General features: G+C 35.6%; 1 protein-coding gene across 13 annotated transcripts in view; it reads right to left on the bottom strand.

Moving 5' to 3' along the window:
• PLEKHA7 (pleckstrin homology domain containing A7) overlaps positions 1–16,705 on the bottom strand; it is a 167,351-nt gene that overhangs the window by 90,108 nt on the left and 60,538 nt on the right. The window contains exon 1 of one of the 13 annotated variants that reach the window (XM_074585845.1): positions 9,250–9,365. The exons of 11 other annotated variants lie outside the window; for them this stretch is intronic. The gene's annotated coding sequence lies outside the window, so the exon portion shown is untranslated. Of the gene's footprint in view, positions 1–9,249; positions 9,366–16,705 lie in introns of those variants that run through there. One more of the 13 variants, XM_074585841.1, reaches the window with a different exon arrangement.

The following is a 16,705-nucleotide window of genomic DNA, read 5'->3' as shown; positions in this document are numbered from 1 at the left end:
AGTTTCCAAGAATTAATTTGAACAGCTAATACTAATTAACAATTAATAAAATTTATTACAACTAAACCCATATAATTTACTAAATCATCCTCAAAAACCTGAATTATAGTAGGTAACACTTCCTGATCATAAATTAAGATTTACTACAATGCGGGCAGCAAAATACAGATTAAGGTAGAACTTGAAGGGTGCCGATTTTTCTTGGCTTGTGTATGCATTTGTCCATCTACTATCTACTATAGTTAAAGGTCTAATCACATTATTTTAATTGCCAAGAAGCAGATTTCCTACAGAGGACTAAGAAAGGAAGTAGGGTTACAGGCCCTTATCAGCCTTATCCAATGCGAAATACGATTATTTTACCAAAAAAAGCAAAGATCATATCATTTGCTGACCAAATCACAAAACAATTTGGCTTCATATTGCATATATTCAGCTTATTAAAAGACATTTTGTTTTGAAATGCTTCCATTTATTTTTCTTTAAATGACAAACCTCTGTGTGCATTCTCCTCTTCTCTGTATCCAAGACTAGAATAATCCATTATATTTCTGGACCAGTACTCTGTATATTACTTGAATTAAAATGCCTGGAAATGACTTATCACACTAAAAACTCTCTTAATGTAAACTAATTATAACAGGCACTATTACTATAGTAGCAGAAGCAATTTAGGCAGTAAGAAAATAAAACACACATGTACAAAACACAGTTTAAAAACAAAACAAAACAAACCCCAAAAAACCAACCAAACAAGAAAACCCAAAACCAAAACAAACAAAAAAACCCAAACAAGCAACCAAACAAAATAATGTTTAAATTATTAACCAGAAAGTGTATTGCCTTCATCAAGAAGTGATGCAGAATTTATGCAGTGACAGAAGCCGGGAGTTCCAAGGAACAGCAAGACTTTTACAACAGCGCAATAATAGCCTTTGCATAGCTGAGACCTATCAATGGTACCCTCTGAAAGTGCAAACTAAAGCACTGATACTATTTAAACTACTTAATAGACAAACAGATCAGTAACAATGAAACCTGGAAAAACAGAGATGTCATTTACCTACTACAACATAAAAACTGATTAAAGGCATGCTTAAGTTACAAACATTTCAAATGGGACAACTCACATTTCTCAGTGTTTGCGGAATTAAGACCACCAAGCAGTATGTCTCCTTTTGTCAGCATGTAAAGGATTGTTATGAGCCTTTTTGTAAGACGACCCCTTAAGAATCAATACTCGTGGGATGAGTTAAAACATAGAGAGGTAATCTTAGAAAGTCTAAATTTACTTATAAAACAGATAGAAAACAATGATATTTAAAGCTTACAATGTACTGAAAAAATACTTCAGTGCTCTTACCGTAATGTATTCAACCTCAATTTTAAATGGTGTTTTTCAAGTAAGAATATGTTCTAAACTATTGTGATCACAAAGTTATGAGCCAGAAGCAAACAGAAAAATACTTTGAACATCTTTAGTTCACTTATTCCTTGGTAAATGAAAATGAAACCTGTCAGGGACAGAATGACAATTTGGATCCAAGAGACTTCATCACCTCTGAGAAAGATCTGACCAAATTTGGTCAAATTCACAGTTATGGAGAAAATTTCTTTGCATAGTCTCAACAGAGTTTTCCTCCACAAACACAGAAGTCCTTCAGCTCTCCAATTGTTCCAGTCAGAGTCTGCAGAAAGTATGGCAAATGAGGTTTCCTGAACTACTAACGTGGCCAAAACCAAAAATTAAAATTATTCTCTTTTGCTGTTGCTTTTCACTAAGAACAAAATTAAAACAAATATATATATATTTATTGATACATGTACATACACACACAAACGTGTGTATGTGTGTGCGCACATGTGCATACTTGAGGTTTTCATTTTGAGGCTCTAGACACATCACAAGTTAGGCAGATTTCACAAAGATTAAAATTCTTAAAATTCACAAAGTTGATCTTTTGCATATTTAGGAACAGCATGTAGGTTTTGATTATAATGTGCTCATGTAATTAATTATAATGCCTTCCAAATAAAGGTATCAAAGCCCACAAGTCTAAGCAGCACTATAAAGGATGAAATGAAGCCATCAAAATTCCAGAAAAACCTTCAATTCAGCTTATTATCAGAAAGGTGATATATCAGTAAGCCACCATAGATTAACTCTGTTTACCAGTGGTAAGAAGAACATGAACTCAGGCAGACAGGTTAACACACCATAATGATCTTAAGGAATTCTTATTCCATGAGCATTTCAAGAGATCTTGAACTAAATCGCTGACAATATATCATACTCATTTAAAGCAAAGCTAAATTTAAAATATTTTTCCTAAACAACTCTCAAAACTTAAGAAAGTATCTTAGATTTGAAGAAAAACAGGTATGTGGTAACAAGGACATATAACTGGATTGTACTGTTGTGTACAGTGTTTTGAAACAGTCACACACTTTCTATCTTATGCACACTAGTCACACACTATTATCTAATGCAAATCACAACTTACAAACACCCTCATACCTTGTAAATCTCAATTCTCTTGTCATTCTTAAAATCATGGAACTGATAGGGGTAAAAGCACTGTGGAGACTGTAAAATCAAGAATACAGAACTTCCCCTAATAAGTGTATAACTTCCACTGTTGAGAAATGGGATTCAAAACAACTTTTCAGGGTCTGAAGTATAACTCTAAACTGACTTTTCCAAGACAGTCTTGCAGGCAGTAAATACAACATCATATAGAGAAACTGTACATGCATGCCCATAAGACGCATCTTCCAGGATGAAACACATACACACCGCTGCTGTAAAAAGGAAGAGAGTTAGGGAACAATTCAATATAGACGATTTGCAGGGTACTACGCATTCTAACCAACTGCATCAGCTAACAGCTCCTGTCAATTTGGCCCTTCTCATCAGAGCAGGGCAAGAAAAAGCAATTAGCAGTGATATTTCACATGGCTCTTAAAAAGAGCCTTCTGAAAGGAAGTCACCTAGACAGTATTTCTTTGTACAAAAACATCAGGCTAAAAAAAAAAAAGATGTTTTGAAAGCCCAGTAAAGAAATAGTATTTCATCCTGAAATCCTTTCTGAAACATTGTAAATGTTCATAATGGAGCTCTCAGTAGCAATTACTCACTTTGAAGCTGTCACTCAACTGTCACCATGACAACAACAAAAACCTTTTCACGCCTAGAGAAGACAATAGGAATTTTAATTACTGCCATTCATTCTGCTGACAGTTTGAGCGAAACAAAATTCTACTCTCTAAAAAAATACAAATACCAATTTGAGATTTCAATACTGTTTTTTTTTCCCCTTGAACATCTTGCTCTTTATAATGTTTTTCCCCACATATAGATTTCACATTTGCTATTTACCAAATACTTTGGTGAATATGAATTTTAGGACGTCTGACAGAATTCTTTTCATGTCAATGCAGAGTGAGTTTTGTAAGTCACCTCAGTAGGAAATCTCAAATGCTTATCAGGGACTGACTTGTCTAAGTCAGTATCATCACAGATCAGTTAAGTGCAAAAGACTGGAGGCAAAGCTGTGGGCAAAGCATCTCATGTCTTTTTCAATTGCTCCTAACAGCATGCAAGATTTTAGTCTTGGGGAAAAATTAAGACAATTCTTCTAAGTGCTCTTTTGAAAAAAAAAAAAAAAAAAGAAAAAGAAAACCATCATGTTTTGGATCCTGCAGATTCTTAAACATAAACCCCTGACTTGACAGAGCTATTCATTAGTCACAGCATGCATAAACAATCCTAGAGATTAGAAAATATTTTCAGTTCCCTGATAAAAATACACAAGGGGCTAAAAAGAGGAGCACTTGGTGGTAATTTTTCCCCATGCTACCAAAAAACACAAACTGCAGGAATTATTTCACATAACCACATAGCAATGTTTTTCTCTAACAAGCTGGCAAATGGATACACCTTGATAATATCATGATTTGCCATTATTTGTAGCTGTTTATATGGTATACTCTATCGTCAGACAATATTATTCAAAGTGCATTTGGAATATGATGCTAGATCACAGAACAAAGGAAAAAAATTTTAAAGTTTACTCTTGGCCTAAATCCACCATGACATGTCCCATCAGGAAATATAAAAAAACCCCAAGAAACTCGTATGATGCTAGAATGCATAAATGAAGATAAAAATGCAGAATGGCAGAAAAACTAGCATTTACACAGGTTTCAGACAAATCACTTTGCCTAGAAATTTTATAACATACAAATAAGGGATACGAAGCAACTGGAAATGTAGTTCGATTACTCAGGCAAAAAAAATTATTTTTTTCTTCTGATATTAAGGGCATCTGTTTACACCACAAGAAAAACAACAAAAAAAACCCCAAAAAACCACAACTAGACCACCAGGCATGTAAATTTAGATTATGCAAATAAATTAATACAGAATATATGCTATCCTAATCAGTAAAGTGTTAGGATTCTGCCTCCCATGGTTTTTTTTATCCTGCATACCTATTTGAAGTAACAGTTGCATTCACGCAGACTGTTAAGTATTCACAGATGCCAAAACGCCGTTCTATTATACACTGATATGTACATTTATAGAGACAGAACTGTGCGTAATCTTCACAGAATATGTGAATAGGTGACACTTTTAATCCCTTGCTTGAACAAATGAAACAAGTAAACAACAACAGTTGTTTACAAAAAAACCAACAAAAACATGAAGAGTAAGGCACAAGGAATGAGAATTAATTCAAATTCTCTGGAACATGAAGCCCAGATGAATGTTTTAAGCACAGGCTACAGCCAATGTGATGAACTGCAATCCAAAGACCAAAACAAAGCAACAGAAAAAAAGCACAAAGGAAACAAATAAAAGTTACTAATTCTGATATTACACTATGTCCTAAATAGGAAATATGTATTCAATCTAGAAAAGCACTTCTGGTGGAAGAGTTCTAAAACAAATATTCAAGAAAGACACTTGGAAAGCACCAACACTGAAAGTTTCAAGCTCAATGGGGAGAACAAAAACACCTCTTCGATACAGTCAGAAAGAGTAAGTTCTTACAGATCAGCAAGACTTCCACATCAATGAGAAGACAGTGTTACATGGAGAATCATGAATTAATTACTGATCTCTTGGAAGTAAAAGAGATGACTGGAGACTCAAAATTTTGGGAGGAAGCATGAAATTGAGCCTTTGAGGAATTAAAGTCTGAACCAAACATACAGTTTCACTCATACCACGAATACTTATCAAGCCTGACCAAAAGTATTGAAATCGCACCACTGAAGCAAGGTACTTCACAACTATTGCAGCAGCCTCAAACCTATCTTGAGATAACATCGCAAGAACTTTTTTGCAGGAAGTGATCTAAACCACTGCTAAGTCATTAAAAGAACACAGATGGAAAAAAAGAACAGTACATGTTAAATAGTTCCCTGCTGTTAGAGTACGTAAAAATGTTTCTCAGCTCGGTATTTAATTTCCTATGCAGCTGAATGGATTGGTTTGTTATTATTTCTAAATCAAGGGCAGCATTTCTATTGTCATGCAGAATTCATTAAGGCACTCAACCAAGTAGCAAAGGACAAAAAGTAGTTGACTATTCTCAGAAAATATGTACATATTTTTCTACCAAAAAAAAAATAAAAGTGTCCTTCTATGAAGAATTAGTGTTGAATTACTTATTACTGCAAGGGCAAGAAGTGGTAGCGAGTCAAAGCCCTTTATTTCTGCATATTATTCCAAATCATGACCAAGCAACGTTAAGTGCTGATTGACTTTCTAAAGGGCACCATTTAACAACTACAAGCTTATTCACACAACTTAGCAAGTTCTACAGGCAATGTTCTAAATCAGCACACACACACACAAAAAAAATCTCACATGCATATTGATTAGAAAAACCAACTAAATAAAAATCTATAGCATTAATAAACTGTATTTACTTTGTTTAAACCATCACACTATAGAAGTTAATGATCAAAACCTGAAGAGGCTTTATCACCAACACTGGTTTAAATCAAATATCCTACAGGGACCAAAGGACTCATGGGGATTAATGGAATTATTTACATCGGTATCTTGAATCCGGACCGGGTTGGTAAAGACAGTAAATCACTAAGATACAGTGCCTGAACAGAGGTTTTTATGAAATATAAATGTAATCAATCCTTATCACAAAAGCTCAAGTGATATTAATTGCCAGTATCACTTGAGAAATCCAAGCCTTTTTACGAAGTGTCGTAACTACCTATTTGTCCTTGGTAGTCAGTCATAGCCGTGCTTATTCGTAAAAAAATACACAGATGTGCAAATTACTCATGTTATGGTACACCTAATCTGCTAAAACGCAGCGGACTTCAACAACGGATAAGACTTTCTAATGCGGCAAAATAAAAAAGGTCAGAATTCAAGATGAACAATGCACAATGTGATAGTGGTTTTAGAATTATATCTTTAGATACAACCATTTAAACGGTAATTAAAATAACAAGATTTATACACACACTTATATCTCATAGCTGTATTTTCCTTTTGGTACTAAAATTTGTTACTATGTTATTTAAAGCTTAACCAGTATGACAAGTCAGGTGAGAAACAAGCAATCTTAGCTCCACGGAGACTTACTATACCTTTAATTAACTGCAAATAAAGTATTCCTGAAAGTCACATCCAAAATAAAGCAATAAACTTTCATGCTGCCAACTACCTAATTAGCAGCTTAAATCATTCTAAACATTTTGCTGGCTATCTTTAGCACTTGTACTTGCACCTTAATCATACACTGTCTACATAAAAAGGATAAAAAGAACGATTCTGTTACTGACGTCTTTGGCTGTCCTCTGTAATAGACCTCATCTATTAGCAATACCTAATTACATTTGTGCTCTACAACACTTTTATGTTGTATTCTTTACATTTTAAAGTTTATTGATAAAATTATAAAGTGCTGGAAGCCAGTATCAACTATCAACGTGCAGTCATAATATCAAACAACAAATAAATAAATAATGAGCCAGTAAGTCATTCCAATTTTATTTGTTGAAGTTCTCACATTTGGCAATTCATCAAATCCTATAAATACTCAAATTTGTACTATGCACAGAAACTTTTAACTTCTTTTCTATCAGAATACTAGTTTTACTAGTTGAAAGGAGCAGTAGCTCAGAAACAATAACTTCCAGATACCGGTAATATTAATCATATTAAGCAGACTATCTATTTCCAGCCCAAGGGCTACTGAAATTATTTCAATCATTATCCCGTTCTCCTGAAAAACCTTAAACATAAAGAACTTACAAGTTCACAAACATCAGGATACATGTTATACAAGGCAAGTAACATTTTAGGAGCAAAATATAAATATTAGATTTTGAAGGGGGCAAAATTTCAGTATATGTCATAATTTTAGGGAAAGCAAGTTCCAAGTTAAAATTATAGCCACCTCTTTTAAAGTAGCAAATAGAAAAATGGTATATTTTAAGATGTGTTGTATTCTTAGTATTTCTAATATTTAGAGAAAAAGTTCTTCACATGTTTACACCACAAAATTATTTGCCTCAAAAGCGTATTCAGACGTACTATCTGCTGCCCTCCTTTGCAAGTAAAAGTCCTTTTGCCTCTATATTCACAATAAACCACAGTTTAAAATCTTTTGCTTTTCACTAATCAGAGAACAAAAGAAATCCTCAAGGAACTAATCTGCAGATACTCTCAAAAAGAAAGTTTCTAGTGATTACTCAGTGACGGCACACACATTTACTGTCAGATTAGACTCCCACGTAATTTCATGTCCTGGCACCAAAACTCACTGATTCAAACAGGCAGTAAACAGACTGTGCTTTCTTTGAAACACACTTGCAGGGCATTGGTACTTTACAAAATAGAAGTGTGTTACGTGTAACAAAAATAAGACTAAATTATTACTGTTTTCATTAAAAAAAACCAAATCCAGATTGAATCCTAAAAAGAGCAACAGATGAGCAAATTGGATGGGACGCACAATGGTAGTGAGATTCGGGACGTAGGGAAAAAACCTTTATTTCTTCTTCAAAGACCATTTGTGTTATTGCGTCTGCTCTGACTACTTCAGAAGCATTTTTCCAGAAGAGTGCAAAAGCATGCCTGCTTAGGCAAAAACCAAATTACCAATCACATCTGACCAAGAAGTATGGGATTTTTTGTGAAAATACTAATTGAACTCCACGGAGCAGCGTTACAGTTGTCTGACAGGAAGACTGCAAAGCCATCTCTGTCCTAGAGGCACTTCCTATTTCTCCTTTCTGCCCTTGCTTTAGCACTGAAGAAAACTTCTGCAGCTTCTGTGTGAGAATTCTCCACACAAGAGCACAGCAATATGCGCAAATGAGAGCATCGTGACTTGAGTCCTGTCATGACAACTTTGAATCCAGAATAAACCAACAGCTGAAAGGAAGCAACAGATGCCAACTGGGAACAAACAATTATGTTTTAAGCCCAAAAGGTTGGCCTTAGTACTGAGTGCCCATGGTTGTTTGCATAGCTCTGACTTCCAAGTTTTAAAGATGCATATTGTCATGTATCAGAAGGCTGACAGTAGTATAATAGCCCAGTAAAAGCAACCCTTACATTCAAACTAGTTTCTGCAGATTCATATGGGACAATTCATGGCATATGAGTTTATGAATTTGCTCTAAAGCAGTTTTTCTTTCCACTGCCCAGAAAGGCAATCTTTCTTTGAAAAAAAATAATTCAACCATCTAAGTTACATATCTAAACTTGAACCACAAAAGCTTGCACAATACATGGTGCCTCTAGCTGGGCTCCAGTGAAGGCTGCCAGTATTTCATCAGATTTCTATGAAGTATATAAACATTCACAGCTTGAATCCAAGATGCATGTCCTAACGTTTACAGATCTCCACTTCCAAACCAGTGCACTTAACGATCAGCAGATTAACAATGGTCTCTCCGCCAATAAAGTTCTGGCTAATATTCAAACTGGGCTTAATATGCTCTATGTCATGCAACGAGAAGCTGAATAAACTGTCAAGAAAAACAAACAGCACGAGGATATTCACAACTGGGAAAACAACCAATGAAGAGACAATAGTTTAAAAATAACAGAGCAGAGAACGGATTCATGTATTGGGACACAACTACTTAACAGAACTAACAAGGCAACAGCATTGCTTCAAAGAACCTAAGCCCAAACACTTACTGCAGTTTCTGACCCGTCCAATACTAAAGTAGAAAAGAAGAAATGCTGCAACTTACTACCCATCCGTAAAGCTTCCAACTTCTAAAAATTCTCACAGCCTCAACAAGAAGAACAGAGATTATGGGAGTATGCGTCTCAATTTTGGTAAGCCATACTCTACCCGAGTTTAAACTGAACCTAGAAAGAGTAGAGAATATTTCAGAAGAATATTTTAATATTAATGAATATTAGTAAACTACATAGGAAGCTTCTTTCAAATCATTGCAATAAGTAGACTATGCAAACTTGTAAGTACAAACATTCAATAGCTTAGTTGTTAAGAAAATTTAGGTTTTAAAACATGGAAAATTATGACATTTAAGCAACTGAGGTTTTTCAGAACAGCTTGTGCTTAAAAGTAAGGGCTTATCTTTAGGAGCTTTTAGCATCTGAAACACAGCAAATCATGACCCAGCAGGGTGAGAGTGGGCAGAAAAGAATATATAGAGAAAGCACAATGGAGTGAAATCAAGGCCCATGGTGCATAGCAATAGAAAAGTTTACATTAGCAAATCCATTGCAGATTAGCCTAATGTTTTCAGCGCACAGAAATAAAGCAGGCCTGGCAGACAGCAGCAATAAACCCATAAAGGAAAAACATTCTGCCAGTGAAGGAACATAAAAGACTCTTAGCAGGCATTAATAGATCAGTGCTGCTTTTCCTCAATTGGAACAATTCTCAATTGTGAACTGAGATTTTACTATTACAAGTTGACACAGGCCACATACTAAATATTCTGCGTTTTATCCATCCATGCTAACACAGTGCAGGAAGAAAATAAACCGCCTGTAAGGTGTCTACATGAATAGTCAGAAACGGAACAAAAACTTGATTGCGTTTTTCCCCAACCAAAACCTGCATCAACACTTGCTACTGTTCTTCAAACATCACAGAACAGCTCACAAAAGCTGGAGTTAAAACAACAAAAGAATCTTGTGGATGAGCCTGAAAAATCATTATAATTAAAATTCAGTTGACCTGCAAGCCAATATATATACATTTCTCTAATCGATATACACATGCTGACTTTTCATTAGTGTGAACAATTTACAACAGAGAAACTCTTGTAAAAATTTCTGTATCTCCAACATCACCTGGAACCCACCTTCCCTCACATGAGGCCAACAGAAGACAAAGGCACAATTAAAAGACTCCACAATTACGGGTAATGCTCCAACTTTGTCTTTTACTTTTAGAGCAACGGAAAAGACAGAACAGCTGTAGGAAAACATAGGGAAACACTCTAGCTTTTACCTGGAAAAGGATAGGGGGAGGAAGGGAAGGAAATCAGTAAAAGCCAGAATAGGCTGAGAAAGACAAAACAATTAAGTTTTCAGAACAGTAATAAGTGAGTGATTACTCTTACAGAGCAACAGTTACAAATTCTGTAAACCAGGATATATTTCAAATCTAGAAATCTTACCTAGTCAACAGCAGACAAGCGTAAAGCAAATCATTTTTAGTACAGCCACATTTGAATAGACTTGAACAGAGGGAGTAACCTGGTAAAGAAACCAGAGTGGGGACAGAGGTAATGACACGTCTTAAAGCAAGAAAGACAAGCTTGAACTTGATGCAGTTTAACAGGAGAGCCAAGAAACGGATTTTTTAAAAAGATGATGTAGTTAAAGCAGTAGGTAAAATGCGGATAACTTACAGCGGAAGAGGAGGATAAGTGCTGCAGAGCTGCAAGAAGTTACAATAACCTTGCAGAGAGACAAGGCCTTTAACAGGAGGTTCTGTAAATCCTAAGGGAAAAGGGACAGGTCTTCAAACATTTTAGGGAAAGGGGCAGCAAAGTGCAGGCACAGCTGGAATTTGGAGAGTAAAAGAAAACAGCAGAGATGTTGTCCCACTTCAGGAGAAGGCAGTAGACACAAGGAAGACAGCAGTAATGTCAGTAACGTCACAGCAAGCAAACTTCATAGTACAACATCCAAGAGCTTCCAAACAGACATCAACGCACAACAATGCCTGAAAAAGATATTTTCTGAGAAAGCACTCTATGATTTGCCTGATTTGTCACTTGGGGCAAGTTGTATCTGAGACAGACGTGCTGGGGCAGCGGTGTGGTTATGTGGTGTCCTGGCACCCTCCCCACATGAGGTCAGTGTCTCAGCCATTACAATCTTCTCCACTGTAATTGTTTGTCTTCTGCAGATGATTATTCCTTACCTAAAGTTATGAGTAAATTAAACCTCTCACAGGAGCTGAAAACCTGATGTAAATTTTGAAAAGGCTGGCACCATCAGCATTATCTGCATTGCAGTCATCTCAGCAGTGTACAGAGGCATTTACACGTCAACAGGACTGACTGACTGTTTCAAATAAGTGTCTTTAATTTAAGATGGCTCTCCTCAGCATGTGAGAAAGAAGCAGCCTATTTTTTGCAAAAAATCTAAAAATGGAATATATAAGTATCCACTTATTAAGTGCTCAAATTTATGCTCATTTTCTGCAGGAAGATGTCCTTCAACTGAATTGCAGGACTCATGAAACTGGATTAACAATGTCATAAATCATACATCTGCCAAAATAACAGCATAAAAAGTGAGACTAAATATAATCTACATGTTATTTGAGTAGATACTATCTATATTTAACAATTTGTTATAATTCAAATATTAGCTGACAATTATTCAAATTTAAACATAAATCACTACATTGGCTATAATTTTCCTATAGTTAATTGTTTTAAAAATAACTTTCAAGCTTCTGCAATGTCCTCATTTCTGATTTAATAAGTTTTAATTTGCATAAAGAAGAAACTTGCAAATTTATGCTTTACAAATTTTCTGCTAGTGCTTCGACTTTTTTTTCTTCAAACCAAATTGTAACAAATTCCTAGTTTACATTTCTCAAGTTATCAACTAAATGCTGCACAAACCAGGACCATTTTTAGGACCATCCTTTAAACTGCAGGATTCATTACACATCAACGTTTCCTCTCTATATACTAGAAAGAACAATATTTCTCTCTAGGCTCCATTTCCAAGACACAAAGTTAGTTTCCATATTTAAATTTCAAAACCAATGTATTAAGAACATAAACTCTCAGTGTTACAGGATGGTTCTTTGATGTACATTTTGCTGCATAATCCAGACCCCCAAGCACATCAAGTAAATTTCAGAAAACCTCCAGACACATCCCTGTAAGGATTTTAAAAGTATCCAAGAGGTATCCAGGCAGCTTCAGCTGTAAGAGAAGCAATCACAGTGTAAATCTTGGGAAGCACACTACTGAACCAAGAACTATGATAATTTGTTAACTAAATTCCGTAAGTAGATTTGTCAACTGGTGAGGCAGAAATGGTAACGGAAAGAAGAGAAGAACTGAACTGAATTCTGAACAACCATCATCATTTAGGAAATCAAGTTAGTGTATACTTATACCAACAGAGCGATTTTGTTTCAGAAGAGACATGCACAAATTTCTCTAAAACAACAGAAATAATGCACAATGTTCCAAAAATAAAGAAACACACTACCCTTTAATGCCGAAATCCTCAGAATAATGAAAGTACAAATGATTTTACATCTGCATCTCTAGTTACACTAGACATTTTCCTTTTTTTTTTTTTTTTTATAATGAAGAATATGTTAGAAAATAGCTGTTAAGGAAAAAGTAACACAGAACTTGTTGTAACTGGTTCTGCTGGCCAAATATCAACGTCATTAGAAGACGAACTACAATAATGTTTCTGTGCGTAAGAGCCTGAAATACCAGATATCAAAAAATAAACAAAAAAATATTCAAAGTTGCAGTCAGAATGAATTAAAAAAGCAAGCAATCCACCTCAGAGCTATTGCTTTGCATCATATGCAGTTTATACTTTTGTCTCCTTTTAAGAATACTTAATAGATAGCATTATTATAATGCTCACATTTTCCTCCGAGTTTCCTCTTTTCTGACAGAATGATTTATAATGAATTGTTGCAATCTGCCACACATTCAGCAAGTGTAACCCGAGCCATGCTAGGAATGTGGAAAGACACCTGAGGAGCCAGAAGGTAACTTGTATTAAACAAGTCAGAAGAGACTCACACACCTAAAGAAGGCAATACCCCACGTAACTCAACACAGGAGGAACCAGCAATGTACCACCACCACCCCCACCCCCCCCAGTTTCACAGTTGGTCCTGTAGATCACAAGGGAGCCACGTGTGGGATTGGGTCGATCTAATGGCCAATTCACACAGAACTGCGGCTTTTCATTTTCAGTTCAGGTATGACAGAAAAGGGGAGGCTTTTGTTGTTTTGTTTTTTAAAGTGAATAAAATAAAAGTGAGGAAAAAAGCGATGAGGAAGGAGAGGCAGAAGATAAGGCAAGGAGAAGACACTTCCCATACCAGAGGCATTTTGGAAGAAAAGCATTCTTACCCAGCTCTACTTTTCCAAGGAAGCAACTGAAGAAAGTCGCACAGGAACCGCAACCCCAGTCCACACCTGAATCAACATCTCTCACTCATGATTTTGTACTTGTAACTTCTGGACAAAATTTAGAGATGGTGATCTTGCAACCTGCTTCGTCTTTAGCAGTTTGCCTATCATTTTGTCTTCTCAGAGAGCAGCTCGTACTTAAGATTTATTCCCTGCAAGCAAAACCCTTTTTTCAAGTTCAATCTTGCTTAATGAGTTACTTTTTATTATGTGAAACTTTTTAATGTGTTGTTTGTTCTGTCAAGCCCAAATAACTGCTGACATTCTAATCATGAGGCCCCCTGGAAAAAAAAAAGGGTGTTTTTTTGCTTAAAAGCAACCTTTACATTTGCCTGTAAAGCAATTATATAATGTTTAAACCATTTTAATATAAAAATAGCCTGCCCACATTTTAAATATTGGAGAGGATAAAATATATAAAACTGTCTTCTTCAGGTTTTGATTGTTCCCTCTCTTACTTAAATCAGAATTTATTATATTCTTTTTTAGACATAAAGGGGATAACTAGTGATAGCAGCCATCAGCCTTCTTCACTAGTTCTTGCAAGTCCTGGAAAAGGAATTATTCATCTAAAAAGCAGTGACAGATCTCCCTCTCCCAATACAAAAGCTACATTTTATTGTAGGTATATATAAAAATCAAATTCTATGGAGAAACAGCTTCTAAGGCCAGCTCGAATCTAGCACACCATGTTCTTGCATATTTTTTGTCAATTTTGTCAAAAACTCTGCCCTCCCCTTTCTCCTCCTCTTCTACCTACAGGGAAAAGGGAACGTCTCCGAACCAACAAAGACCAAAAAATACAGGAAGCTTTGCTCATCTTATTCCAAGAAAAATGCAACTGTAAATCCCTGTCATACACACGCATACTGCTGAATATTCAGAACGGCAACATTAAATAGTTACCCAGGATTTTGGTTAACGCTACCAAACAAGCAAATATTTTAATATATTTTTTGTTATTCTTGATTGATATTTGCCTTACCTCATTATTTCTCAAAGATTTTAGTTTAACTAAACTTGTCAGATTATGCAAAAAGAAAACTCACTAACTGTTGTGTTTCTTTAAAAGCACTTGCTTTCCTCCCAACACTCTACAACACGGAGATGATCAAGATTTATTCCTCTATCTAAAATACAGCAGTGTTGGTTTGTTGGTGTTTTTTTTTTTTAATTTAAGAAATGGATGCTAATTAAAGCCCAACATTTGAAGTGAGCAGTGGCTCCCTCCTCAAAGGAAAAGCAGCAGCTTAATGCTGCAAGATCTCTTCCCCTTCCACAGTTAAGCACTGTCAGTTTATTGCTTAGTTTCAATTATAACACCTAATTTATGATATTGCTATAACTGGATGGGATCTGCATTACTGCATTTGAGTCAATTGCATCTGTGCAGTTGATTCCATCTTCAATTCACAAAATTACAAGTTTTCACTCTCCCCCCACCACATAGCTATTTTTTCTTGTTTTCAGCAGACAGAAAAAGTATAATAGCATGCACGATTCCAAGGAAGTATTGATTAAACAGCAGCCTTCTGTTGTGAACGTTGTTTCTATCAGCTTCCCTAGAACATGAAATTCCAGTATTACAAAGGGCTGCAGAAGGTTCTGACGCTGGTTAGGCCAAAGGACTATGACAGCCCTGAGAAACCCTAAAAACTCTTTAGCTACTTTGAATGTAACTACTGAAAATTAATCTCTCAACTATGCAGAACACCCATGTCTTGACCCCTCTGCATCTGTGACAGAAACAAGAAGATTCTTTCTAAAGAGGAATCTTCTTATGAAGAGTATCAGGGTCCACCAGCAGAACTCCAACTCCATTACAGAAACAATAGTAATTGCTCCATAGCTGAGACAGGGTTGGGGTTTGTATTATCTCACATTTCTGTGTAATTCCCCCTAGTAACAAGAAGTCCTCCTACTCAAAACTGGTTTTGAATGTGTATTTTTCAGGCAAACATAAAAACGATCACCATTTTCTAAAATGGCTACAAACTGCTAATATCCCAGTGGAGCTGAAAGCTCTGGCTTCTCTTGTCAAACATGGCCAAGACACTAGATCTCTTCCATTTCTCTTTGCCAAAGGAAAACTCGTAAGTCTACCATCTTTTGCTCTAGCAGCCTAAAGCAATGAGAAACAGCAAATGTTCTTACAAAAAAGGTCTCTCGCCATACCAGGGTAACTGGGAAAAAGACACGAGCACAGCCTTTGCAAGCTCTGCCAGAGAAAACTTTGTTCTTAATCTCTAGTGATTAAAAGCTTATGAAAATCAAAGAATTAAAAGCATATTTTCAAAGACTATCTTTTGAACAGACTTCCTGCTACACTATATGATATATGAAAGAAAATGAACACTACAACATTAAGCAATTGAAAAAAATGCAATCTACGTGGCTAATGCCATTCCAGCCATTGTAAGAAGCACATAGCAGGTTTACTTGCATGCTTTGGCTACCATTTAAAGTTGAGCCACCAATACTAATTTTACATTTGTTGCTGCTTGAAGTACAGGAATCATAGATGGCAATATTTTCTTTTAATTTCTATATTAAATACCAAATCTGTAAAAAACAAAGACGATAAACTACTTCAGGAAGTATTTTCTACAGCTAATATCTAAATCAGATCTCTTATGTTGTGCCATAAAAGAAACAACAAGAAATTTGTTATCAATCTCAACATAAATTCTATTAATCCCTAAATTTCATCCAAATATGGAAATGTTCCCAAGAAAATCCAATTCTGCGTTGTATGGATACCAAAAATTAGTTATAATATGGCTCAAAAACACTGTCCCCAAGATGAACTCCTGACTTACGCAATTCCATAATTCACAGCCGACCAAAAGATCATGCCACGCTGAGTGACCTAGTTTTGGAGACCGTATCTTGGTCGTCTCCAAGATCAAGTATGAACAATGTCCTGAGCAATCTTTAGAAAACTATAAATGAACAAAATGCTGATTGTACACTCTTTCAGAACAGGCTATCATCAATACTTCAGATCACTTATCCACAAAAATATCATACC

This window comes from Larus michahellis, chromosome 4, assembly GCF_964199755.1.
Source record: "Larus michahellis chromosome 4, bLarMic1.1, whole genome shotgun sequence".
NCBI lineage: Eukaryota > Metazoa > Chordata > Aves > Charadriiformes > Laridae > Larus > Larus michahellis.
The sequence above is the reverse complement of the archived record's forward strand: the minus strand, read 5'-3'. Positions and strand labels throughout refer to the sequence as shown.